At 45.5% G+C, this 26,998-nt stretch overlaps 1 pseudogene; it reads right to left on the reverse strand.

Annotated features, from left to right (window-relative positions):
- LOC127032186 (WD repeat-containing protein 49-like) lies at nucleotides 1–24,336 on the reverse strand (annotated as a pseudogene).
- Between the last annotated feature and the right edge of the window lie 2,662 nt (nucleotides 24,337–26,998).

The raw sequence follows: 26,998 nt of genomic DNA on the forward strand, positions 1-26,998 counted from the left end.
CGGCATCTATTTTTAGCACAGGAAAAGGCCTCTCTTCTGCACCATTAGAGTCACACTGGCAGCACAAGCCTCCTCACACTGTATCACACCTGTTATAATAAACAGATGCTATATTTAATACCTTATATCTATATAAGCACCTGTTAGCTAGAAGAATACCAATGTGCTTGCATATATAAAATTAGTCATCCACTACTGAAATGCAGCCACCTCTGAGTTGGAATCTGGCAGCCACTCTGTGCCAACAACACTGAATAACAATTCTTGTTGTTGTTTTTCCCTAAAGAGAGAAATATTTTATTCAATGGAAATGTTGGAGTGTTTTTGGACAGTTATTCATGTTGGCATTTGGCAGAGAGCATGGGACCCACTCCACAATGGCCAAAACAGTGGGATACTCACCTGAGATGTGAGACACATGGCTTTGGAGCAGGGACTTGGATCGGTCTCGAACATGCCAGGTGAGCATCCGAACCACTGGGCTATAGATTCTCTCTCTCTTTGTCCCAATGAATATTTAGTTATTTATACAAATGGCAACAGCTCTAGCAGGAGTTATCTATAGACAGACGGACTCTCTAATGTAGTTGGGACACACACCTGGGATGTAGGAGATCCAGGTGAGCGTCTGAACTGCTGGGCTGTTGGCTATTCTAGGGATTCTCTCTCTCTCTCATTTTTGTGTGGGAAATTTTGAAAGCTCTCAGTTTTGCTCTGATGTGGAACAAAAACAAATTGTGAAACCTCAACGTGTTTCATGGAATGGAAGCTCAGCATCTTGCAAGGTGTCTCATGGATGTACCCAAAATCAAGGGCTACTTTAGAAAATATTGGCCTGAGTGTGTGTCCACCCAGCAGCTGGGAGGTGCATTTCCCAGGGCAGGTGGACATAACATGCACCAGCTCTGCTTGAGATAGTGCCTAAAAATCGCACAGCAGAAGCTGAGTTTAGCCTGAGGATGTACCCAGGAGACTAGGCAGGACTGTCCTTGGGCAGCTAGCCTGAGTGGCTCACTGTGCCTCTGTAGTCACACTCCTGTTAGGTGCTAGATTGAGCAAAGCTAGCTGTGGTGTTTCGATGTGCTTGTAATTATTAGAACTGGGAGCACTGGATGTTGGGAGTCTGAAAGGACAGGAAACAGGAAGGAGGGGGGAAGAGTTGAGGAGGCTGAGTGAGAGTTACAGAGGGTGCAGCAGCAGCTTGGTAAAGAGGTTTCCACTGTAAAAATGAAGTCCTGTTGAAGATTGTTAGTACCTTGCCTGCTTGATACAACACTAGCATGTGTATGTCTACCTGTCCTAGGAATCATGCCTCTCAGAAGTTATGTAGGGGTATCCTTGGAGTCTCTGTGCAAAACCTGATCCTACTGAAATTAACGGGAGTTTAGCCATTCACTTCAGTGGGGCCAGGATTTTGCCCTCTGTGTGTCTGTTTGACTCACTGTTACTGGTAGCCAGCACAGATGGGAATTCCTCAGCTGCAGTGGGTTTCATTTTCAGTAACAGCGCCCCATGTACAATTGTTGCTGCCTGGATTGCCATTTCCACCCATGAACTCTGTGCTCCCTTTGATGCTTAGCTAAAATGATCTGTTCTCGTGAGTGTGGCTGGGCATTGAATAGCACTTCTTGGTCTTTCTGCATGGTAATTTCTTGTACGTTTCCTGGAGTTAGCTTAAGGCTTGCTCTTTGGTTTTCAGTTTTGTAGTTTTTTTCCACCCCACAGGGATACTGAAGTGGGACAGTGAAAAAAACAAAACAAAACAAAACCCAACCCTAGTCATTGGGAAAATACATTTCCCAAGAGAAAGGGTTTGAATATCCTGTTTTTAAAGCTTTTCTCATGTCATGTTTGGAAGCTTTTCTATCTAGCTAGCACTTTGGTTTTTGTAAATAACATACATTTTCCAATTGTTCTTAGTGCCAGTATCTGAAGTTCCAATAACTAGAATATTGGCAGGATAGGGAGGAGAGAGAATAAATAAGCATCAGATACATCCCTGCTGTTAGACTAGGGAAGAGTTTGGCTCTTTTGGGTCAAATCCTCATTCCAATGAAGTTGATGGATGTGCTTTTAATTCCAAAGGGATCATGATTTGGTTCAATAACATCTTCTGTCTCTCAGTAGGATTGTGGTTACAGCATATATTGCCAGAATCCTTTTGAGAGTGAATTTCTGGAACAACAGATCAGTTAAAGATCAGCACACACCAATGAACACGGATCAGTTTAATTACAATCCAGATTTCACAGTCAAATGTCAGCTTCAAGGCCTTTAACACTAAGTTGTGTCTACACTAGCACTTTTGTCGGTATAACTTACGTCACTCAAGGATGTGAAAAAACACACCCCTCAGTGACACAAGTGACATCGACAGATGCACTGGTGTGGACGGCACTATGTCAGCGGGAGAGAGCTCTCCTCTCAGCACAGAGCGGCTACGTGGGAGATCGTACAGCAGAACAGTGTAAACTTGGCCTCAGCCCTGGTGTACACAACAAACTTAGGTCGGTATAACTACGTTGCTCCGGGTTGTGGAAAATCAAAACCCCTGAGCAACGCAGTTATACTGAGCAAACTCCTAGTGTAGACAGTGCTCTTTTGACAAGAGGGCTTCTCTCGCTGGCATAGCTACTGCCTCTCGGGGAGGTGGAGTACCTACACCAAGGGGAGAAGCTTTAGGAATTAGCATCAGCTTTAGCTGAAGTTACCGTGACTTTCACAGGTAAGTCTTACCAAATTCCCTTTGTTCTGCAAGGACGCTCCACCAGCGAAGGTTCCCGGCATCAGAACTCACAAGGATTGCACTGTCTTTTGAAATACCATCCAGGGATCGATGCTGGAGAAAGAGTAGTTTATCCACTGGAGGATGTGACCTAAAATTCAGTGAAGAAGATGTTCAGACCATCCCTAACCCTCTATTTTCTTTAAAGTCCACCTGGCAGGTCAAAACACTCAACTTTTTTTAAAAGGGCTGGTTATTCCCACTGGAAAGGAGGGGAAAGGCCCAGAACTATAAATAAGGCTGCATTTGGGAATACTAAGCTTTTCCTGTGGTTGCTTTCTTCACACAGTGTGACAAAGTTCCTCCTCTACCTTGGTGGGTCCTGTGCTTATTGGCAGATTTGCTCACCTCAGTGATCTCCCCCACAGTCTGGATCAATTCCTCCTGTGTCTGATCAGGAGTTGGGAGGTTTGGGGGGAACCCAGGCCCACCCTCTACTCCGGGTTCCAACCCAGGGCCCTATGGATTTGCAGCTGTCTATAGTGCCTCTTGTAACAGCAGTGTGACAGCTACACCTCCCTGGGCTACTTCCCCAAGGCCTCCTCCAAACACCTTCTTTATCCTCACCACAGGACCTTCCTCCTGGTGTCTGATAACGCTTGTACTCCTTGGTCCTCCAGCAGCACACCCTCTCAGTCTCAGCTCCTTGTGCTTCTTGCTCCCAGCTCCTCACACGCACTTCCTCTCCTCTGGCTCTCCCCTGCCTGACTGGAGTGAGCTCCTTTTTAAACTCAGGTGCCCTGATTAGCCTGCCTTGATTGGCTGAAGGTGTTCTAATCAGCCTGTCTGCCTTAATTGGTTCTAGCAAGTTCCTGATTATTCTAGTGCAGCCCCTGCTCTGGTCACTCAGGGAACAGAAAACTACTCACCCAGTGACCAGTATATACGCCCTCTACCAGACTCCTGCACCCCACTGGTTTGGGTCTGTCCCAACAGACATAAACTAAAACCCCCCCCCACACATTTAATTGTTTTTATTTAACTATTCATGCCAATTTCTATAGAAGAAACCTCAAATAAATAACTGTCTGTATGTATTGGTTGTTAAACATCCAACAAAGCTCAGCATTGTCTTCAAAGCTTGAGCTACAGGCATCAGAGCGTTGAGAGCAAGAAATCAAAAGTTGATCTGAACTAAGGTCCTGGACCTGCAACGAGTGACATGTGGGTGAACTGCTGTGCCCATGAAGAGCCTGACTGAAGTCAGCGAGACTCTGTTCCATCACAGAGGCCTGTCCACGGGGAGCTCATGGCAGGACTGAGATCTAGCTAGTATATATTTCAAAGAAGTTTGCAATTTTTTGCTCAGTGGCAAATGTCTCCACAGCTGGTGGCTCGTGGTGGGGAGTTTCATATCACGTGGCTGATATTCCTAAACCCGGGGGAAGAATTGCATTTGGCTCCTGTTCAAAACCTTTGCAAAGGGTGTAATTCTCCTCAGTGTCCCTATCAGCCTAGTAATATTTCATTATCCCACACCACAGGAAACACCAGGCCTGATCCTAAGCCCATGGAAGCAGACACACGTCTTCCCATTGACGTCAGGGAGCTTTGGATGAGGCTCGTCGGTAGATTTTTACACTGAGCCAGGGCAGGAATGGAAGATGAAGTCACACTGCTGTAACTGCATGGAGAGGCAGGCCCCGTGTGTTTATTGAGGGTCAGATTCTGCATTTCCTGTTGAGGCTGGATCCTGCTGATCTCAGCACAGTGCCAGTCTATATCTGCAGCAAATTGCAACACTTGCCCCCCTCTGGCTCAGCTGCTACACTGAGGATGGAACTATGGCTTTAGTCATTCCCCACCTCTTCTCAATCAGGTGCTGCTCAGGTCTGGGTATAGCCAATGGAGGGGTGTAAGAGAGGTTGTTACTCTCATGGATGAACGGTGCCTTTTAACCATACAGTGTAGACCAAACCCATAAAGCCTGGCTTAAATTTAATGGACCCAATCCTGCAAACTATCTACTCTCAGAATTCTTGTCAACCTCCATGTCGTGCAGGATTGGACCCAATTTCCCCTCAGTGGGGCAGATCCTCTGGTGGTGTGAACGGTCATAGCTCCATTGAAGTCAGCGGTGCTAAGACACTCTAAGCCTGCTGAGCAGCTGCTCCAAGGGATTTAAACATGCCAGCTGCCCATGTGCATTCCCAGATTTCACCGTTCAAACCTGCAGGCCTATGCAGTCATAACACTCATCACAGCTATAGCCGCTTGTCATCTTCAAAGCACCTTGCAAACATTAATAGCGCTTAGGATGGTGCTTACATTTTGTGAGAAACCTTCACAGTTTGCCCAGCATGCTGAGAATATCTCAGGTAGAGAGAGCAATGCAGATTCTTTAGTGTCAAGCACCTGGTTTTTAAATGTTTTAATAAATAATAATAACACCACCACCCAAACCCAGCAGTTTAATCATGATAAGGAAGATAATCAAGCAGCATGTTGCAGGGAAATGAGATACCAACATCTTAAGCAGCAAGGTTCTAATAAAAATGCCCTCTCCTTTTCATGCTGTTTGTCAAAAGAAAAAAAGAAGGTGTAACTTGGAAATGAAGCAACTCTGTAATGCCCAAGCAAAGCACATTACTTCCCCTGGTCTAATGAATAACTCACCATACGTCATTAAAAGAAAATGTACCTTTGGGGCTGAGTCTGTCTGAGGTAGAGATACACACTCTGGGATTCCACATCCCACAAGATAATTTCTCCATCGAAGCTGGCGGAAGTAAGGAGCCCAAGAGAAGGACAATAGTCCACAGTCAGGATGTCCTCTTTGTGTAGCTGCCCGCCCTTCCAAGGAGGATGTGCAGTAACATGTAGGGCCTACAAACAATGGAGAACAGAATAAAGCTCAGGTTTTACTAATTTGATTAATAAGAAGTACTGGGGCAAATTCAGTATTGATGTAAGCGGCTGTGATTTCCTCGGACTTCAATGAGGTTTTTACCCACTTACTCCAATGTCACTTCTATGGGTATAACAGAAGGAACCGTCTTGTTCATTTAGACACAATCAATGAGTACCCTGCTTTTTAACAGGGGCTATTCCCATTCCATTCCTCCTCCTTTACGCACCCCAGGTGCGCAGAAATCATGAAGGACGATTTTCTGATTTCATCCCACTGTGAGCAATGTTTGATCCCGCAACGCTACAAGTCCCGTGACTTCAGCTTCTTCCCCTACCTCCAGATGGTGCAAGTGGTGGCCAGTCTGAATATGCCAGACCTGCTCAAAAGAAAATATGTTTAGTTTTATCCACTCACAATGTTAGCCTTATCTTGTCCGGCCCCTCAGCTATGGGGCCTGCTGCCAGAAGGGGAAGGAAATGCATGAAAGATGATAAATGAAGTGTCTGTCTCAGACAGCAGACAGTCTAAAGGTGAGCTGAACCAAAACTAGGTTCTGATCACAACTGAAAACTTTAGAGAAGTTCCTATCTGATTCCAGAGCAGAATGTTGCAGCTTGGGCTATACAGGTCTGTCTCATCTTATGCGCATTTAACATGCGCAATTTCAGCTTTACGCGGTTGGCAAAAAAAAAAGAGAGAGAGAAAAACAACAATTGAAATACTGTTTTTGTAGTGCAGGTGATTGTAACTATATGCGGTTTTCGCTTTACGCGCTAACCGCGGAACGGAACCCCCATGTAAGATGAGACAGACCTGCATGCTAATTGTCACACTCTGTAGAGTCATCGGAGCTTTGCAATGATTGTTATTAAGGTTTTTAATATACACAGTACAAGCAACATGGTACTTTCTGTCTATCCATATTGAAGGCCATTGTAGTGAATTGACAGTATCTGACTGAAAATCCAACTCTGTTAGCAAATGGTGAGCCTGTAAAGTGTGTTCTGATGACTCATTGGGGCAGATGGGAGGTAAGGAAGGTAGGAATGGCACTCTAGGGCAGAGGTGGGCAAACTATGGCCCGTGGGACCCTCCTACCCGGCCCCTCCCCTGCTGTTCCTCCTTCTCCACAGCCTCAGCTCACTGCACCGCCGATGCAACACTCTGGGCGGTTGGGCTGCGAGATCCTGGGGCTGCAGAGTCCGGCCTGACCCAGTGCTCTGTGCTGTACCATGGCGTGGCTGGCTCCAGCTGGGCAGTGTGGCTGCCTGTCCTGTGCTCTGGGCAGCATGGCTGTAGTGCCGCCAGCCACCGGTGCTCCAGGCAGCGCAGTAAGGTGGCAGGGGTGGTTGTAGAGAGGGCTGGGAAGTTTGGGGTGGTGGTCAGGCGCCAGGGGATGTGATAGAGGTCGGGGTGGTCAGAGGGCAGGGAACAGGGGGTTGAATAGAGGCAGAAGTCCCAGGGGGCATGCCTGGCTGTTTGAGGAGGCATAGCCTCCCCTAACCAGCCCTCCATACAATTTTGGAAACCCGATGTGGCCCTCAGGCCAAAACATTTGCCCACCCCAACCTAGAGAGAGGACCTCAGCTGTGATCTGAGCAGACCTAGGAGAGGAACCCTGTGAACAGCCAAACCTCAGAGATTTTGTGCTGAGTCGTTTTTGTGAATACAGCCAGACACCAGAAAAAGGGCTACATTTTGATCTACTACAGCTTGTGTGGGCTATGCTTCAGGCAAGGTGGGGGAATCACCCGCTCCCAGCTCTGTATTCTGGAAATGAAGGAAGGATCAAAGGAATTTTGTCAGAAGAGCAGCTCTATTTTGTTTCAGTGAATAAACCTTTATGGTCCCGTTCCTTGCTGCCGTAATGAGCCTGTGCTGGGAGTTGTCAAGGGCCATGCATGAAATCTCTTCCTTCCCATGGGCATTGTTTATGAGGAGGCGTTTGGCCCCCGTCTCCACATCCCACACAGCAACTGTGGCATCATCACCTCCTGTCACCACCTGTCAGCAGAGAGAGCATGGTTTGAAATGGTCTGGGTTTTGAGTTGCTTTACCTTTGGCTAAGAAGGAAAGCCCCGAGGAGTGGTAGGGAGCAGTGTCTCCATTCAGAGCAGGACTGCACCTTCCCTGGATGGTGCATCCGTCCAACAGTTTGTGCAGAAAAGCCAATTTTCCCACTTCAACCCATCTATAACATAGGCAGTGGCTGATTCAAGGCAGCTATAGACTGATCCATGTAGATCCATTGAACTGAATAACTGAAATCACAGAGGATAAACATTTGTGCGATCAACAAGGGCCGATGTAGGATTGTTCTCTGCAATATATCCTCTCCAGTGCTATGTTCAGTCTTATTTGAAGTGACTTCATGCTGAAGGATGGTGAGAAATTTGAAGAGGGTTCAGAGAAGAGCCATGAGAATGATTGAAGGATTGGAAAACATGCTTTAATGAAAGAGTTAAGGAGCTTAGTCTGTTTAGCTTATCAAAGAAGAAGTTAAAGGGTGACTTGTGCACAGTTTATATACGCACATGGGGAGCAGAGAGCCAAGGTGGGTGAGGTGATGTCTTTTATTAGACCAACTTCTGTTGGTGAAAGAGATTCGCTTTGGAGCTAGAGAGAGACCTTCTTCAGGTCAGAGCTCTGGGTAGCTCGAAAGCATGTCTCTTTCACCAACAGATGCTGGGCCAATAAAAATATTACCTCACCCACCTTGTCTCTCTAATATCTTTGGATGGACATGGCTACAACACCACCGCAAACTGCATGAAAGACATTTGACGATAGAGGGTTTTTTAGTCTAGCTGACAAAGGTGTAACAAGAATAATGTCTGGAATTTGAAGCTAGGCAAATTCAGAGTAGAAATATGGTGCAATTTTTAAACAGTGAGGATAGTTGATCATTGAAACAGCTTCCCACGGGGTGTGGTGCATTCTCTATCACTGGACATTTTAAAATGAAGATTGGATATTTTTCTTAAAGATCTGCTGTAGTTCAACTACAACTATTGGACTTGAAGCAGGAATTAATATAGTGAAGTCCTAAGGCCTGTGTTGACTAGACGATCACATGGTCACATGATCACATGGTCCCTTTTAACCTTAAAATCTACGAAACTATGAAAAAAGAAGGCGCGTCCATCACATCCTTTGAAAGACTACTCCATAGTCTTTATAGATCTCAATGTCAATTCTCCTTTGCTCATTTCCATTTGATTTTGTCTTGCTATACTACTGTGGAGCATCCTAAACAATTCTCCTTGCTTGGTGTTTATGTCCTAGACCTAGGCATTCTGTAGGACATAAAAGACCAATTACTGAAGAACAAAAATCAGTAGTGGGGAGGTAAAACATGGGACAATGCCGAGTGTGAAAGAGGTAAGCATTCCAAAAACATGCAGAAAAGACTTGTGTTGGCTGGTTCCATCCTGATGTGATTTAGAAAGATTTCCAAGGGCAGGCATGTGTCAGGCTGCTGGTGAGGAACTAGCACTGCTTGGAATGGGTGTGAAATTTGGAGACCAAAGGGAGCAGAAGACAGAGCTGAAGAGGGGCAGCTTTGGGGCTGGGGAATATTAAGAAGTGAATCTTGACAAATTGAAAGAAGTTAGGCTGACCAGCAAAACAAGAGGAAGAAGATGCAAGGGATTGCGGCAGAGGATGGGTATGGAAGAGAATTTACAAAACAAGGCAGCTGGGCGCCACACAACTATCTGTGTGGTACAATGGCTGACAATTAAACACATACAGTGATGGCAATTTGTGCCTAGCCTCATGCATGACAGTAAAGATGTCAAAGCTGCTTAGCTGCAAATCCCAATGCTGAGCTCAGCTTGGGAGGTGCTGGAGATGTCATCGAAGTCGTGCTTTCTGGAGTCCAATGTGATTTCTCTTTGAAACTTTTGATTAAGGCAAAGCTACAAGAAGTGGTTATCGTACTACACTATACATTAGTTAGTCCTTATTCAGTATTGGTTTAATATTCAAAAGCCCTGGCTAAAAAGAGTTTAATATACTTGATTTCCCCATCCTTTCCTGCATTTCCTGGTAGCTGCTCTCCTCCCCTCCGAGCTCCCAAAATTGGACACGGAAACAGATTCTGGAGCCAGACAGGACACAACCCAAGCCAAACCACAACACGAACTCAGAATTCTGTGACAGTGGAGGAGATTTAAAAGGCTCCTGGACTTGTTTTCTGAGTGGGTTAACGGCTGGAGTTTGCTGTTCTAACCTTGTTCTCCCTGTTTATTGCAGAAGAAATGCATCTCTGAAACAAAGTAGCTCTTCTTGTGGCTTCGGACAGCGATTCAGCCCCACTCGTTCCAGAGCACACAACCCTTGACTGCTTTTCCAGTTGGTTTGGGACGCAGTCAAAACAAGCAAGTGACTAATGTGCACGGGCTGCCCTGGATGAAGAGCTCTGCTTTGCCTTATTTGCACTTAGTGATTAATACCAAGGGTTGGATGGACGGGAGACAAGTGCATTAGCCCATCACCTGCCTGCTCTGGTTCGAGGAAACAGACAAAGAAACCGGCGAATGGTGCACAGCTGCTTCAGCCCACCCTTTGCTTCTCCAGCAATAAAATAGAGAGATTTTATTGTAGAACAAGAGCAAGCCCAAGTTCTTGCATTTTCCTTCCATAGCAACTCACTGGAGAAATTGCTAGAGCTGGAGGAGCTTCATATTGCTCTTCTGCTGGTCTCAGAGCAAGGAGGAGAAGAATGCGACTCCCTCAATATGGTTTCATTTTAATTTGAGACCTTGTAGCACATCTCAATCAAGCTCTGAAGAGTCTGGTCATCACAAATACAGCTCTCCAGAGGGTAATGGGGTGGAGGAGGAATCCCTGCCTGGTGCAGGGATTGGATGTGTTGACCTATATTAAAGCACCTTCCACACCTAATTCCTCTATTGTCTCCGTAAAGCACAGCCCTGCCTTATGGGCGTTTCAGAGCAGCACCATTCCAGCGTGAGCGGCCTAGTCCCATCTGTGCACAGGATCTGCTCTGGTGCCTGGTCCCCTCTTCTTCCCACTTTGGGACAATGCCTGTGGCCAGCAGGAGCAGCCCCAGGTCACCACTAAGCCCTTAGGTAAAAGTCCTAAAGAATTCTTAGGCATTTAATCTATCCTAAGCTCTCTAGGAGCCATTGAGGCTGAGACCCAGTCACTGAGCTTTGCCTGAGCGAAAACCAAATAAGAATTTCAGCATTCAGTCCACAGCGAGCACTTTAAAATCCTGGGATCAGCACGCAGCCTGAGAAGGTGGAGATCTGTGTGGGGATTAATGGAAAGGAATCCTCCCATTAGGCTGGGGAGTGGCCAGAGCTGCTTGTGTAACGTTGACAGACCCCAGTTGTCAGCAGGCAGGATCAAACCGGGGACCTCTGGAGCTTAATGCATGAGCTCTACAGTATGAGCTAAAAGCCTTTGCTACAGCGACACCTAAGGCTGTAGAGCAGACTCATTTGATCTCTCTCTAAGTCGTCTCAGTGTCACTAGATGGGACAGAACACCATACCCAGGAGGTGTGTGGGTTACACACACTCCTCAGCCACTGTTGTAGCAACAGGGCTGCCCGCACCCCTCTGGCTAGTGCATTTGAAAGGGGAAGCTGGGTTCTTTTCTGTCTTGCACACTGTAACTGCAGATCTGTAGTCATTGGCGATGATGCTTGAGGCAATGGATCAGATTTGCAAAAGTACCCGTGTACTTTTTCCCACATCCTTTTGCACCTGCAGACTCTTAACTGACTCCCAGAGACATAAATGCATGTGCAGCGCATACACACACACACACACTCTCTTACTTTTCTACGGATGTGCAAATCAGAGTTTGAGTGCTTGCATTAGGATTTGTGCAGAACAAGTAGAAAGCGTGAAAAGGTGCATGAGCACATCTAAAAATGTGTCCCAACTGGATTTTCAAATGGCTGGTGGAGCATGTGCCTCTGGTAAGTGGGAAAGCCAGCTTTTTACTCGTAATTTCATAAACTGGACTGGGAAAGTCACATGGAGAGAAAAAATACAGAGGTCCATAATGATGTTTTTACAATCACTTTCCTGAAACTGGTTTCTCTTGCAAATCTAGCATAGAAACTAGAGATAGGTCTGAACCAAACTCCCAGATCCAAACACCCCCAAAACTATTCAAAATCTATATCTGATTTTCTCAGTTGCCCCCATTTCTACAGTGGGCCAAACGAGTATCTTATATGCAAACACACAAAAGGGTTTAAACTCTGCATTCGTATCCAAATGTTCTGGTTTAAGTCCAACCTGACCGGAAAGCTCTGATCAATAACGTTATCAGAAGTGCTGACCTGGTGGAAGAAGGTGTTGTACAGAGCACCACATAATGGTGCATCACGGGTAGCCAGCATTTCTTCCTTAGGCCTGACATGCGGGAGCTTCAACAATCCAATGTAATCAGCACAGAAGACTAAGAGGAGGTGGGGAGACTGCTGGATGAGCAAGAAGGGAAAATCCCCCTGTTCTAGTGTTTGTTCTGGCTGGACACATGGGAACTTGAGTGCCAGTGTCTGCAGACAAACCTGTGAGAAAATATCCCATACTTTCAGGACCTGAGAAAGGGAGAGAGAGAAGCTGGGATTTATTTACATGTTTGCTAGAGGAGGCTACTAGTGGCTCTGCATACTCCCAAATTTTGTGGCTCAGGAAGATCTTCTCTATTTACCATGGAGTGACGTGCTCATGCTTTGTGATGTCTTAGCTCATCACCTTATGTACTTCCTTTCACACACCATTTTCTGGCAGAGTTAAGGGCATTGCTGAAGTGAAACCAGTTACAATATATTGCACAAACACTTTTCAAAGTGCTTCATAATCATTAGCAGAGCAGGGTGAAGAATGGCTTTTGGTTTGCTAGTAATTTCAAAAGTAAAAAGAAATTGTTCCAGGTCGAACTGAAAACTAAAAATTTTGCAATTTTCAACAATTCAAAATGTAAAAAAAAGAAAAAGATTTTGGGTCAAAAAAAACTTTTTGACATTTTGTTTGTCTTATGATCATTTAAAAATATTTGGGGATTTTTTTAAAAACAAAATGAAAAAGCATTTTGAAACACAAAGGTATTTCAAACCCAAAACATTAAAACGTTTCATTTTGAAAATGTCAAAGTGAAGCATTTTAATTTTTTTCTGATTTTTTTTTCAAAACAAGCAAGTCCATGAAACCAGCACCATGTCGCAAAATGTTTCAGAGTCACTGAATTTACATTAAAAAGACAATTAGGCTGAAAAATGTCTAACAGCTCTAATGCTGGATTAATGTTTTTATCCGCATGATGCCTTTAGAAGGGGAGACAAGTATTACAAGCTCTATTTCATAGTCCCATACACTTACCACTAAAAAAGGACTTTCTTGCTAGCACTGATTCTTAGGGAAATGGCAGAATATAATCATATTTACTTTTATCTAGTCCAACTACCAACCTGCAGGGAAGGCGCATGTAATTTTTAAGCACTTATTTGGCTGAAAATTATTAATTGCTATAATTGCTGAGAAATTTCTCTCCCTCTTTTAATTACCTGGAAAACTCTAAAAAAAAAAAAATCTAAATACTGTAATAACCTCTTCAAAAGGCAAGAGGCAATAAAAGAAACATCTATTGCCTCAAAAACAGCTGCACATTCATTCCTTGCCCAAAGCTACACGTAGGCTTTCCATAGGCTTCGGCACTGGCATCAGAATACTGTGAATGCCCATCATGTCTTTCAGCCCAGGATCTCAAATCACTTTACAAAGAACGATTAGTTAATGAAGCCTCACAATGCCCTGATAAGGTAGGTGAGGAATATATGGAAATTGCTTTATCCACCTATGGAGTGAAACCTGGCAGCTTTGTAGCACAGGAAATAAAGAATGGTATACTGGAGCAGTACACTTCAGTATCCAATTGAAACTGCTGGAGGAATTTTGGGAGGCAGAATGAGTTGAAATGCGACAGGAGCACTGGTGTCAAAATGCCTGTTATGAAAAGTGTCTTAGAATCTCTCAGGACCACAAAATGGATGGGAGTGCCTTTGTTTTACAACCCACTCAAAAGCTGGCCTCTCTGGCAATGCCATTAACTTTGTGCTGAGTCAGGCTTTTGACAGTCATGATTCAGATGGAAGTGCGCCCCCTACTGAATCCCCACACCACCTGCTGCAACACCTCAATACTCTTTGGAGGTCTTCTACCCAAACACTGATTCAGTAACATATCAAATGTCCCTCTGGCATGGTGCATATTGCACAAGAGAAGGAGGAGTGAACATTACTATTAAAGGAGGAGTGCTGGCTAAAGCCTAGCACAAATCTGACAAACCGAGTCCTTGGAATAGCTGAATACGTATCCTCGGGGCTCATAGATGGCAACTGCCAGAATGGCAGTACGATGTCCCTGAAAGGTAGTAACTGGCCAGCTAGTGACATATCGGTTCCAGAGCTGCACAGCCTGATCCACCCCTCCGGTAACCAACAGATTCAGGGATTTGCAGTAGTCGAAGCATTTTACCCCCTAGAAAAAATAGGAAAAAAACCCAAGAAGTTCTTTGAAAATGTTTGTACAGTCTATGCAGAGTGTCTGTGGAATGAGGCTGTGCAGGGCAGAGAGGCCCAACTAGGAAAAGACTCAGGGATCATCTACACTTAAAACTCTGCATCGGCTCAGCTGTAGTGCTTAGGTGAGGACGCTCTATGCTAATGGGAGAGAGCTCTCCCATTGATGTAGTTAATCCATCTCCCTGAGAGATGGCAGCTATGCCAGCAGGAGAAGTTCTCCCGCCAACACAGAGCTGTCTACATGGGGGCAGGGTGGTGCTGGGTGATGGTTAGGTCAGTGTAAATATGCTGCTCAGTGGTGTGGATTTTTCACACTCCTGAAGGACATAGTTATAGCAAAGTAATTCTGTAGATCTGGCCTCAGGACAATGTTAAAACACACTAGGGAACCTTTAGTGCACACCAGCAGAGTCTACCAGGATCAATTAACATGCAGCCTGTGAGTGTACTTTAGAAATCACACCCCTGTACAGCACATCACTGCACTTTGTAGACAAGCTCTCAGGAATAGTGGGTTTCTTTCCCCTTTTCATACTTCAGCTTTGTGAGTCAGATATCAGACGTCGTTACTTTTGTATCCCGGATTGATAAAGAAAGTGTTCTGAGAATAATTTACGGTCACAAAGACGCTCTTAACTATTATGACTAAAAAAATGCACTTTCCCCCTCGTCTTGCAGAATCTACTCAGACACACAGAGGAAACCTTTGCACTTTGCAATTAGAATTTCTGTCCGGATGGGAGGGCTCCAATTCTTTCTTTCCATGCCTACATTTTTCTGTGATTGTAGACCAGGGAGCGGAAAAGGTCTGTTTTGATTTCAGCGCTGCTAAGTTTTGTTTAACTACCCAATTGCAAAACCACAATGAACTGAAGGGAACTAATTTAGATGCTTCCAAAGATTTGGTTTCAAATTCTATTTTTCCTGAATTTCATTAAGCTTTGCGGAGTCTATCTATGCTCTTGCTTTTATTGTAAAAATAGAAATGTTAGCTAGTAAAATATAATTGCTATTTTTTTTCATATGAATTAAAACAGCATAACTCCCATTGAAATCAATGGGAGCAAGTTAGGCACCTAAACCCGCTTAGGTGCTTTTGAAAATCCAACTAGATGCCTATCTGCATCTTTAGGGAATATCCCACAAAGACTTAGGGTTGACGTATATTAGGTTGACTTATAACCACCGCAGTAATTATCGTGGTGATGCACGTCCACACTGCCTTCCTTGCACGTGCTCACCAGCTGCGCTTTCACTTACTTAAAAGGGACAGTGTGTGCTGACAGCCCGGTCAGGCTCCTGGGCACCTGGCAGGCTGCTCCTCCTACCCCCCTGCTTCCCATTCCCTGCTGGGAGCAGGGGAATCCGCCTGGGACTTCTCGCCTCCTCGTTCCCCCCCTAGAGTGACCAGAGAGCAAGGGTGAAAAATTGGGACAGAGGGTGGGGGGTAATTGGCACCTACATAAGACAAAGCCCCAAATATTGGGACTGTCTCTATAAAATCGGGACATCTGGTCACCCTATTCCCCTCTGGGAGTAAACGCAGAGAGAATACATGTCTTTTGCCTAGTGAAAAAGAACAGGAAAAGACTGACTAATTTGCAACCCTGTAGAAAGGAAGGAGGATCCTGTGGTGAGGATACTAGCGAGGGGCTGGAGAGACCCAGATTCAATCCCCTGTTCTGTCATAGACTTCCTGTGTGGCCTTGGGTGGGATCTACAAAGTTGCCTGGCTCCAGTGTGATCCACACAACTCCTGCTGACCCCTGCAGGTGTCTAAAGTCACTTGGCACCTATGGTTTTTGGGTAAAGGTTTCCTTGGCTCCTGTGTTTCTGACTCAGAGCATGCACACTGCTGCCTCACTCTAGGCATATAAACGCCGATTTCCTGCCTAAATCCCAGAGTGATCCATGAACCGGGGCATTTGCTCGCCTATTTCATGGGGCCCAATCCGGTAGGTCACCTCTGAGCATGCTAGTGGATTGGGTCCCTTTCAAACTCTGGTGGGGTTAGTGGCGTCCCTCTTCTAAGTTTTATCCCAGTGGTTAAAGCACTCATCTAGGATGCGGGAGACCCAGGTTCAATTCACCCCTCTGCTTGAGAGGGAGAAAGGAATTGAACCAGGATTTCTCACCTCTCTCAGAAACATGCTCCAGCCACTGAGCTACGGGCTATTTTGACATGTATCTCCTTCAGACTCTCCTGTTGAAGCTGTTCCACTGTGGACAAATAATTAAAGTGAGTGGGCCAGAAAGAGATAGTGGAAATGACTTTGTAGCCTGGTGGGTCAGGCACCAACATGGGCAGTGGGAGACATAGGGTCCAGCCCCTCTGCTCCAATCCCGCTTTCCTTGCAACTCCATGTTCCTTTGTGGATCTAGGCCTTAGTCTTTCTGTACCTCAGTTCCCCATCTGTACATTGGAGTTAATAGCCCTGACCTACCTCACAGGGGTGTTGTGAGGATAAATATGTTAAAGATTGTGAGGTGCTCAGATACTAGGATAAAGGGGGGGCAGATAAGTACCTGAAAGAAATAAGAAGAGTGATAAACTCTGGTGAGTGTAAAAACAGGAATATAATGTTATGAAGTAGACATGACTGTGTTCCTTTTGCCTGATGCTGGAGTAAAAACATTGGCCAGAGGGCGGGGAGTGGGGCTACCTTCTTGATTTTCCAGGTGTAAACTTTTCTCTTTCTGAGAACATCCATGATCACCACAGAGGTCTGGGGACTGCCTGAGGATGTGATGATGAGTTCTCCCTCTGCTACATACTGGATTTTGGGAAACAGCTTCCTTGTGCACCTCTGGGATGGTTTGTATTGTAGGAGCTTACTGTGCTCTTTAATTTCCTAGGGGAAAACAAGGGACAGAAATGTCACAAGGCTGGTTCACCTGCCAATCACCCATCATAATACAAATGGAGGTAGCATGCACACAGAGAGGGAGAAGCATAGAGGGGCTGGAATACCAAGAGATGTGGGGTTTTAGCAGTGAAGTTTGGTGAACCCTGGGCTTAATGCAATGATGTTTATGATGCCATGCCAACCCAGCAGACTATTTTGTCCCCTGGCAGTGTGACTAAAGACTTGATGATGGGATTAAAATTGAGCCTGAGATGCACAATTCAGAACCAAATATCCCCCAGCTTAGGGCATTAAGGGGTTGGTTTGGTACAATTCTGAATAGCAATGCACAGCTGTTACATTCTTGTCCCCCAGACACAAACCCGTGATGTTTGCCTCAACTTGAAAACAGTTTCTTTGCAAGGATTTCTCTAGTTCCCTCCACCCCCACTCACCAAGCTCTAAAAATAACCCACTATGTTTCTATTTATAACCGAGAACAGCAGCAAGAAACTCTGCTCACATGCTTGGGAAGCTACTACAGCCTCAAATTCTTTGATATGAACCTAGGGCGGTGAAGGTGTTTTACAGTCTGAATGCTGCTGCTTTGTGGACTCTTGCAGCCTTGACCTTTTATCTCAGCCCAGAGCAGCATCCAAGGCTATTTCCTTTGACTATATGTGAATTTACCTTGGGCAGCTCTCTCATTTCGAAGGGAAACATTTTCTTTTTTCTTTTTTAAAAAGAACTTGTTGTAGCAACTCCTGCCCACCTCTGTAGAAATGAATATTTCACAAGCACTGAATTCCCCCATCCTTCCATTATTTGTAGAAGTTGATATGTGAGATTAACGCTGAGCGTTCAATGAGGCCCGGGGGTTTAGAGGGCCCTTGGGAAGCCTGCTTAACTGAGAAGATTCCCTGTTTATCCTCCTCATCCTGCCCACAAACATCCTGCTACAGGATGACTTCTCTGTCTGGCTGAGGACAGCTGGGCTTGGCTCCTGGCTCAGTTGGGACTTAAGGTTTGTCTTGACCTGAAGTGGTGAAATTTCTACAGTGTTTGGCTTAGTCATCATCTGAGAGCTGAGCCAATCTGAGAACAATGGTGTGTGTGTGTGGGGGGTGGAGGGGGGAAGGTCATTAGTAGAGGAGTTAAAAACAACCTGGTAGACTTGAGGGCTGATCGAGACAGTACCCAGAATTGTGTCGGCTGTGCAGGTTAAGTCCCAATCCCTGTATCACCTGGGATATAAGTCAGTGGTACTAGTGAAGCCCTGCATTAGAATAATGCTTGGTCCAGTCCTTTCTGGACCTAGAGGGAGAGCCTGGGGAGAAGGGGAAGCATTTGGTACCCCACAGCGGCTATAAAGCCTGTGCTCCGTACATGTCGCTATCAGCTAACTGCTCTAAACTGGGATTCTTCCAGATAAAGAGAACGGGACAGCATGAGGTGAAAGTTTGTGACTTCTTGCCTGACGTAGCTGGGCTGATGGGGAGAAGATGGTGGCATCTACTGGGCTGTGGTAGCTAAACCTGACCTAAACTGGACCATCTTTCCCAGCCTAGGTTCTGTTTTCTAGGGCCTCTGAAAGGAGGCCAGGACGAGCAGTAACAAAGGAGGGCTGCTTAGCACCATTAGAAGGTTAGCAGTATTCTGGAAGACGCCTTTCTGCCCCCACCTGCAGGAAGATCCTTTGTGGCCCCGACTGATCTGTGAAGGGCTTTTCAAAGACGCCCAAATGAGGGTGCAGCAGCCAGAGCAGGTGAACCCCACCATTGTGATCTCCCCAGAGCAGCAAGGAGCGACTCCCTAAGGACTGGAAGGGAAACAAAAACACAGAGGAGGAGGGAGGAGCTGGGATTTGCCTGGGGGGCGCAGGAAGCTGATGATGTTCCCTTTATGCTCTATCTTTGCATGGTTAACAGCTGATTAAACATACAATGTATGTAATTGTGCTTGAGTCACTGCTGAAAACCCTGCTACATTCCCTTGGCCCAAAGCCAGGGAATCGACCCATGGCTCTAGTAGGGTGCTGTGTGTGTCTCGGGGAACTCTGCAGGGAGCTCTGATACAGCACCTCTCAAGCTGCCTGTGCATCCACCTCCTGGATCCATCCCAAACACACCTGTGCCATGCCCCAAACTCACCATATGTGGCCACACAGTGTGCCCCTTCCCCCCAAGAGCACTATAGTAGGTTCCTACTTGTGCCCTCTCCCCAAATCCTGACCCTGGACTAAGGTAGCAGCACAACTTTAGGTTACTGTGTCAAGATCCGGACCTCACACACTGCAGAGAAGCAAGATTTGCCCCATCCAGCACAGACAGCTGATAGCAATCAAACGTCCTGACACAGGGTATGAATTGGAACCATCTTTATCTCCTGTACAAGCAGTATTGGTTCTGTTCCCTTTATAAACACATTGATTCTGTTACCCTTCTATACAACACTGTATGTCTCCCTACAAACCCCACTGCACAACTGGCTAAGTACACAATTGGTGAAATGGGGCAGGTTTGCCTTTCCCTGAAACATCAGGTGCCCACCTCTGCTACAAGAAGGAGATTGAATTTGATGGGGAAGGTTCTTATCTGCTCTGCAAATCCTCTGTTCCCAAGTAGATTAGAGCTAGAAAAGCTTCCTAAATAAATCCTAGTTTCCAATCTGAGAGCACCCTTGTTATTCCTTCAAGTAATAATTAACTTTTCCTTGAAAAGCCATGAATCCTGACTGGCTTCTTAGTCACTCACAAGAGAATGGTAGCAAACAATCTTTGTGACCTGAGTCAGGATGGGTTCTTGTGTCTGAAATATAAGACAATCCTAAATTGTGACCTTACCTCAAAGAGTTATAGCTTGGCACAAATGGGCATAAACACTTTTATTTGTTGGGGATAAACAATAAAGGTTACAGGTAACTTTATGAGCACATATTGGGAACACGAAATGCTGTGCCACTGTACCTTTGCATTATACCAGTAGTACAATGATGTTGGAACATTTTTCAGAGCTGGAGGGATAGAAAGAGAAATGGAGTATTAGAATTATTCATATTTTTTTTTCTATGCCACTTCCTCAATATCCATTTTCCATGTGATTCATAGAAAGGGATCCTATTCTCTCAAAGCAGTGGGAGGGGACAGACATGCATAGAACTCATCACTGTTAATGGCAGGGAACAGTGTAAATTCCTTGGGTATGCTTGAAAATATTGAGGCCAGAATGATGTCTAGTTTCCACTACCTATATCTATTTTTATGATCTCCTACACACTCTTATAACCATCTACAGAATCATCACTAGAGACAGACATGAACCAAAACTCTGGGCACAAATACTCACTGAAGTGCTGTGAAATTCAGATATGAATCTGAATTTAGCAGCTCGGCCTGTCTCTAATCACTTCTTGCATTCACTCACCTCCAGCAGTTGCTGTACTGTCATTTATTTAAATAAAAAGCAACAGAGTCTTGTGGCACTTTAAAGACTAACAGACATATTGAAGCATAAGCTTTCATGGGTGAATACCCACTTCGTGGATATTTACATGCATCTGATGAAGTGGGTATTCACCCATGAAAGCTCACGCTCTAATACGTCTGTTAGTCTATAAGATGCCACGAGACTCGTTGTTGCTTTTTACAGACCCATACCAACATGGCTACCCCTCTGATTTATTTAAATAAGGTTCATTGGGCCTGTTTCTCCATTGCAGGAGGTAATTGCTACCAGGTGAGAATGGAAGCACATCACTTCCACTAGCCGCACAAGCTGCAAAACAACGTAGAGTCAGATCCACTACACATAAAGGGCCCGCTCCTCACATGATGTCAAATTGGAATAGCTCGTTGATCTCAGTGAAGCTATGCTAACTAATGCCAGGTGAGGATCTGACCAAAACCACGTTCTGCTGATTTATCTCTCAGGTAATCCCATGGGCCACAAGCTGCTTTCACTAGTGTAAATTCAGTTTGACCTCACTGCACCCAATGGAGCCAATCTGGATTTATGCCAGTACCAGTGTGAACAGAATTTTGTCCACTGACTTCAGTAAGGGTGATACTTCCAGCCTTTAATTAAAGCTTTGATACCTATACATCTATAGGAATCCATCCCCTCCACATCTGACCTACTAGTGAGTGTTGGGGTCTGGTTCTGAAACTCCAGCTCCCCATCTGCTGCACCATTCCCAAACTGCATGGCGTTAGCTACCTGCCTTTGGCCAACTTGGTTAAGCAGCAGGAGAGAACAAGAACAGAGACCTCAGAGACTGCACTTTTATTTGATTTGGTGCTCTCCAAAATACCCAGATTTCTGTGTGAACAGCCTGGTGTTTTCTCCCCAGGAAGCAATGCTGGAAATCAGAAGCCTGATTTAGACTGTACCCAAACCTCAGAATTGAATCTGGGAACATGAACAGGGGCCCCTCCTATTAGTAAAACCCTAACTTGTACCAAATACATGAAACTCTTCAAAAAGGTTTGCCGTGGACACATCAGAAAAGTGAATATATCCCTGCAGGTGGTGGCTACTGCGATTTTGTGGACATTTGCCATGTTCGCAGCATCTTCTTTTTACTGCTTGAGAGCCTTTGGGATCTGCTGCAATCTGTTAGAAAACAAGCAGCAAAGGAGAACTCAAATGACTGGAAGCTCTCTCAGAAGAAATGCACTGGTGCCACCTTCAGCATAAAACAGTCATTCCCAGATGAAGTTAATGTGCCTGGATTCTGCAAGGAGCTGCGTATTTTTCATCTCCCACTGAAGGCACTCAGCACTTGGTAGGAATTTCTCAGCAGCACCTGCCAGTGCCGGGACCACACTGCTTGGAAAATGAAGGTACCCTGCTAATCCTAGCTTCCCACACATGTGCATTATTATTGATCCGTATGCAGTAGCATTAGGAGTCATGGACCCGGGCCTTATTGTGCTAGGTGCCGTATACACTCCCAAAGAGCTTACAATCTAAGTAGTCACCAACAGACGACAGGAAGAGATGAACAGACAGGCACCCTGACCACATATAATGCTAGTTGATGCAATGCATCTAACGATATACAACAATGCAAACCCCTTATTTTCCCCAGGGCAGGTGGAAGGAGGACTAGGAGCCACAAGAAGTGGTTTATGAAGGTAGGTACTGGATTCTCATTAGGGAGGGTTTAAATTCAAAATTTCCTGCAAAAGGGAAATTCTGACACTTTGGAAAATATTTGCTTCAGATTCAGAATGAAACGCAGGAATTTTGGAATTTCCTATTATGGGAAAAAACAAAGTGTTTCATTTCACAACGGCTCCCAGGCTCTCTGGCTCCTCCGCAGGGCCCATGGACTTCCAGGACCCCTAGATCCGAGGGCAGCTGGCTGGGCTGCCTGACTCTCCGGTTGGCTATCTCGGGGAGTCAGGGAGCTGGCTGCCCAGGAAGTCATGCAGCCAGGTAGCTACCATGGAACCTAGAAGCTCCAGATCTGCAGCATCCCTCCAGGTGGTCAGACAAGGAGCTAAAGCTTTTATTTCCATTTTCCCTATAGAAAATCAAAATTTGGGGGCAATACTGGAATTTTCTTGCAGAAAATTTGACTCTTGCGGAAACTGCAATTTCCATTGGATAACATTCCTCTGTAAAATTCCAGCCAGCGCTAATCCTCATTGCAAAGAAGCTAAACTCTCCTAGAGATAGCAATTTATGGAGTGAAATCTGGATGCTAAATTACTCCCAAGTGTTCAGCTGTCACTCCATTAACCCCCAGGCTGTTAATAATCTCTTTACCTCATACATTTTCTGAATATGCAGAGCGCTGTCCCAGGTAGTAAGAACTCCTCCTTTGCTGACACTTACAAACCAGAGTGGCGGTGGAGAAGAGATGGCCAATATTCTGGTAGTTGGTGCCAGCTGAAAAACCAAGACAAATATTGCTCCAGTGGTCAGATCTCACTCTCTTCTCCATTTCACATTATGTTCAATGGTGGCTATAAACAAGGCTAGAATCTAACCGCACACCTTCAAATTTGAAGAGAAATGCTCAACCCAACTGATCCTGAAATAGGCAAATTATGACCCTGCCCCTTTATTTGATAAAGTGACCTCTCCCTAGATTTAAGTGCCTGGCCAAAATTGTTTTATTGTCATGTCAATGGAACAAATCTGGAATTCTTTATTTTATTTTTATTAGAAATTCAAAAAGAAAAGCTGCCCTGAAGACAATTCCAGCTAGACAGAAAACTCTGCCAACCGCCGTCTGCCTATGTCCTCAAAAAAACTGCAATAAAGCTGGGGGGGAAAAAAAGTAAAGTTAAAGTTTTTAATTCCTTTTATGTTTTGTTTGTGAAGGAAAAATGCGGCTGAAGAAGAGAGGAATATTGGCGAACTACGTGCAGCACCAGAGAACAGTTACGCCACTAGCCTGTCCAGTTACAGTTCAGCTTCTCCACCCCCTTCGCCCAATGTCCCTCCCTCTCCGCTCACCTTGTTCTGCACACAGTGTCGGAGGAGGGGCTCCCTGCCAAGGAAGATCGCCTTCTTGGCTTTCATGGGGTCCCTTTCTTTGTAATAGAGCAGCAGGTATGTGCAGAACTTGTTCCAGTCAATAAGGCCATCGCAGATGGTGTCAACCTCAAAAACAAACATGGAGGGGGGAAAAGCCAACGTGACGTCACAAGTAGCGCGACCAGATTCCATAGTTCTTGTGAGCAAATTCCACTTTGATTATTAAAATTACTCATCGCTTGTATTACAGTAGCACCCAGAGACTCCACCGGGGAACCCATTGTGCTTGGCACTGTACATACATATGATGAGATGGTCCCTGAACATGATGAGCTCACAATCTAAGTGGATAAGACATAGGGTGTGACTCTCCAGGTCCCTGCATGTATACACCTCTGCAAAGTGATTGTAAAATGCTATGAAATTGGGGAACTTCACTCAGTCTGGTGGTAGCGTTTTACCTCCACAAGATGCAAGACCATGGAGAAGCAGTTAATGCTGAAGTCTCAGGTAGCCAGTAACAAGACTAGCTGCCATAAGGCAAGAGTCCTAATGGGAAGGGGAGTAGTGGAGTGACATGCAAGGAAAAGTAAGAGTGTTTCAAAATGTTGTGGAGCCTGCATGCTAGAAATGCTAACTGGCTGGGATGGGAATTATTTGCACTCATAACCCATCTAACCCCAAATCCTTGTTACCTTGTTGAAAAGCAGCTCTGATTGGTTGTTCCAGATTTTGGAGCCAGTCAGTTCCGACAGGGCTCTATGAAACTCTTGTCGAGGCAGACTTCCTGGTGGCTGCACTTTTTCTGCAGGGTCTCACCCACTGGTTTTTATTCTCTGCTTCCCTGCCTTGGTCTTCCCCTTGGGGAGAGCTGTGATTAGCGAACAACGCTTGCAGGGGACTCAGCTCCAGCTCTTCTTCCAGACAGGGGATTTTACTCTGATCAAAGCTGGTGGAAAAGGAAAGCAAAGCAAATGCTCATCGGGGACAGGATAGGCACTGATTGTTGCGGGGGTATCTGCCGGCCGCACAGGTCCAGGGGTGTTAATTTGCTGTATGTTCTCTTTCAGGGAGTAGTAAGAACAAGAGGACTGCAGAGGGGTCAGTACTTCTGAAAATCAGGCTCGACGAGCCTCGTGTGGGACGCTCAACATTATTGGACCTTTGAAAACGTAAACACTAACCTCTCTGGATGTGTCTACCCTGCACTTAAAAACCCGTGGCTGGCCTGTGACGGCTGACTCAGGGCTCGGGCTAAGGGACTGTTTAATTGTGGTGTAGCTATTCGGGCTCGAGCTGGAGCCCAGCATCTAGGACCCTGAGGGGGGGAGGGTCCCAGAGCCCGAGCCCGAATGTCTATATTGCAGTTTAACAGCTCCTTAGCCTGAGCCCCATGAATCTGAATCAGCTGGTTTGGGCCAGCCGTGGGTGTCCAGTGGCAGGGTAGACAGAGCCGCTGTGGCTCGGTTTCAGCCATTTGTCAAGAATTACAGTGTTCTGCATCACGGTGTTTTTGGGAGGCTTCGAGATCCTTGACTGAAAGGCACCATTGCTTATTAATTATTCTTATTGCTATTAGCAGCAAAAAATGAAAGAGTGGCACCAGGGAAAGCAGGACGTGAAGATGAAGCGAGTGCACCAGGCTGCTTTCCCCACCCTCACAGGTGATAGTATTTCACCAGGAGATCCCTTGTGGCTTCTGCAACACATTCGCTTTCCCTTCGTGTTTCTCAAAGTCCCAAAGATACATTTCCCCACCCCCTTCTTCTTCCACATGCCCATTTCCAAGGCCCTGAGTCTTCACGACTTTCCTCCTAGCTGAGGAGGAATGGAGGTGACTCTTTGTACTGCTCCTGAACCAGCAAGGGGGCTAGCACAGAGCTACATGGGGCACTCTTCCCAGCCTAGGGGCTGGATATAGGTCTTAAACTCAGAACCAGATCATCAGCTGGCACAAATCACTGCAGCTCCACTGACTTCCCCTAGCTGAGGATTTGGCCTTCTGAGCCTCTAGCTAGTCATAGGTTGTTCCACTCTTTCACTTTTTTCTAAGGTATTTAATTCCCAGACCAAGTGCACACAGATCTCAATAGCACATGATGCCATGACAACATTTTCTCTATGGGAAGCATGTGATCAGATGAAATTCTCCAATGTGGGTAGCTGCATAGCTTGGAGAATATAATAATGACTAACACACGTTAATTCCATGATTACAGCTGGGAATTCACTGTCAACTAATAAGCCACCATTTTTTTTCCTATTCGAGGTGTTGCTATATTGAGGTACAACCTGAATCCTTATTTTATATAGAAAAGATTTAAATAAGTACAACACCATATAACTTTATATTTGATTATATTCAGTTTCTTTTTGTACTGGCAGCAGCAACACCTGTGGAGCACAAGAGCATTGTTGATGGTGTGACACATCTATGACATTATTTCCTTCTCGCCAGGTACTGGATAAGCTTTCAGCATGGCATATGTGGATGTAGCCCATGAGCTATGTTAGTTCAACTGACAGCCAATGGACTTGCATGGCTAAAACACAGGTTGAAAAAGGTGTAACATAGCATCGTGGCTTAGGGCTTGTCACCACTGGGAAATTTGTGCAGTGCATGCGAAAGTGTGAATTTACAGCACGGTCTGCTCTGCACCAACTCCCTGTGTGGACACTGAGGGTACGTCCAGACTACCTGCCGGATCGGCGGGTAGCGATCGATGTATTGGGGATCGATGTATTGGGTCTCATCTAGACGTGATATATCGATCCCCGAACGCGCTCCCGTCGACTCCGGAAGTCCACTAGGGTGAGCGGTGGTAGCAGAGTCGACGAGGGAGCCGCGGCCATCGATCCTGCACCATGAGGATGGGAGGTAAGTTGAAATAAGATACGTCAACTTCAGCTATGCTATTCCCCTAGCTGAAGTTGCGTATCTTACATCAACCCCCTGGCGACCCCTCCAGTGTAGACCAGGCCTAAAAGTGCCTTTGTGAACGTTAGCTTCATACACTTTAAAGTGTACTACCCTAACCAGCTTGAGGGCACTTTTAGTGCTCAGTAAAAGACTTCACCCAGAAAGTTAGTGCAGAGCAGCTAGTGTGCTGTAAATTCACACCCTAGCTTACTGCACACTAACTTTCCATTTAGACAAGCCCTTAACAAATGTACCATTGTCAAAATGGAACTTACTATGTTATACTTGCTGGTACTTCTTGCTTGTATGCACGCCAGGAAGAATTCTGCTTTTGCTTTTTCATCACTGACATTTCAACTTTTTCTTCCTCTTTCCCGAAACAGTGACGGTTTTTCATGGCCTTTCCCCAGTATGCCAAGCCTAATTAACTTGCAACACTGGCAGAACCAGAGTCAATTCAATATCTTCTTCTTACTAAAAATAATAATAATAATAATAATAATAATAATACAAAAAAATCAGGATCTGAATGATCTTCA

Source organism: Gopherus flavomarginatus, chromosome 12 (genome assembly GCF_025201925.1).
Source record: "Gopherus flavomarginatus isolate rGopFla2 chromosome 12, rGopFla2.mat.asm, whole genome shotgun sequence".
In the NCBI taxonomy this organism is placed as follows: domain Eukaryota; kingdom Metazoa; phylum Chordata; order Testudines; family Testudinidae; genus Gopherus; species Gopherus flavomarginatus.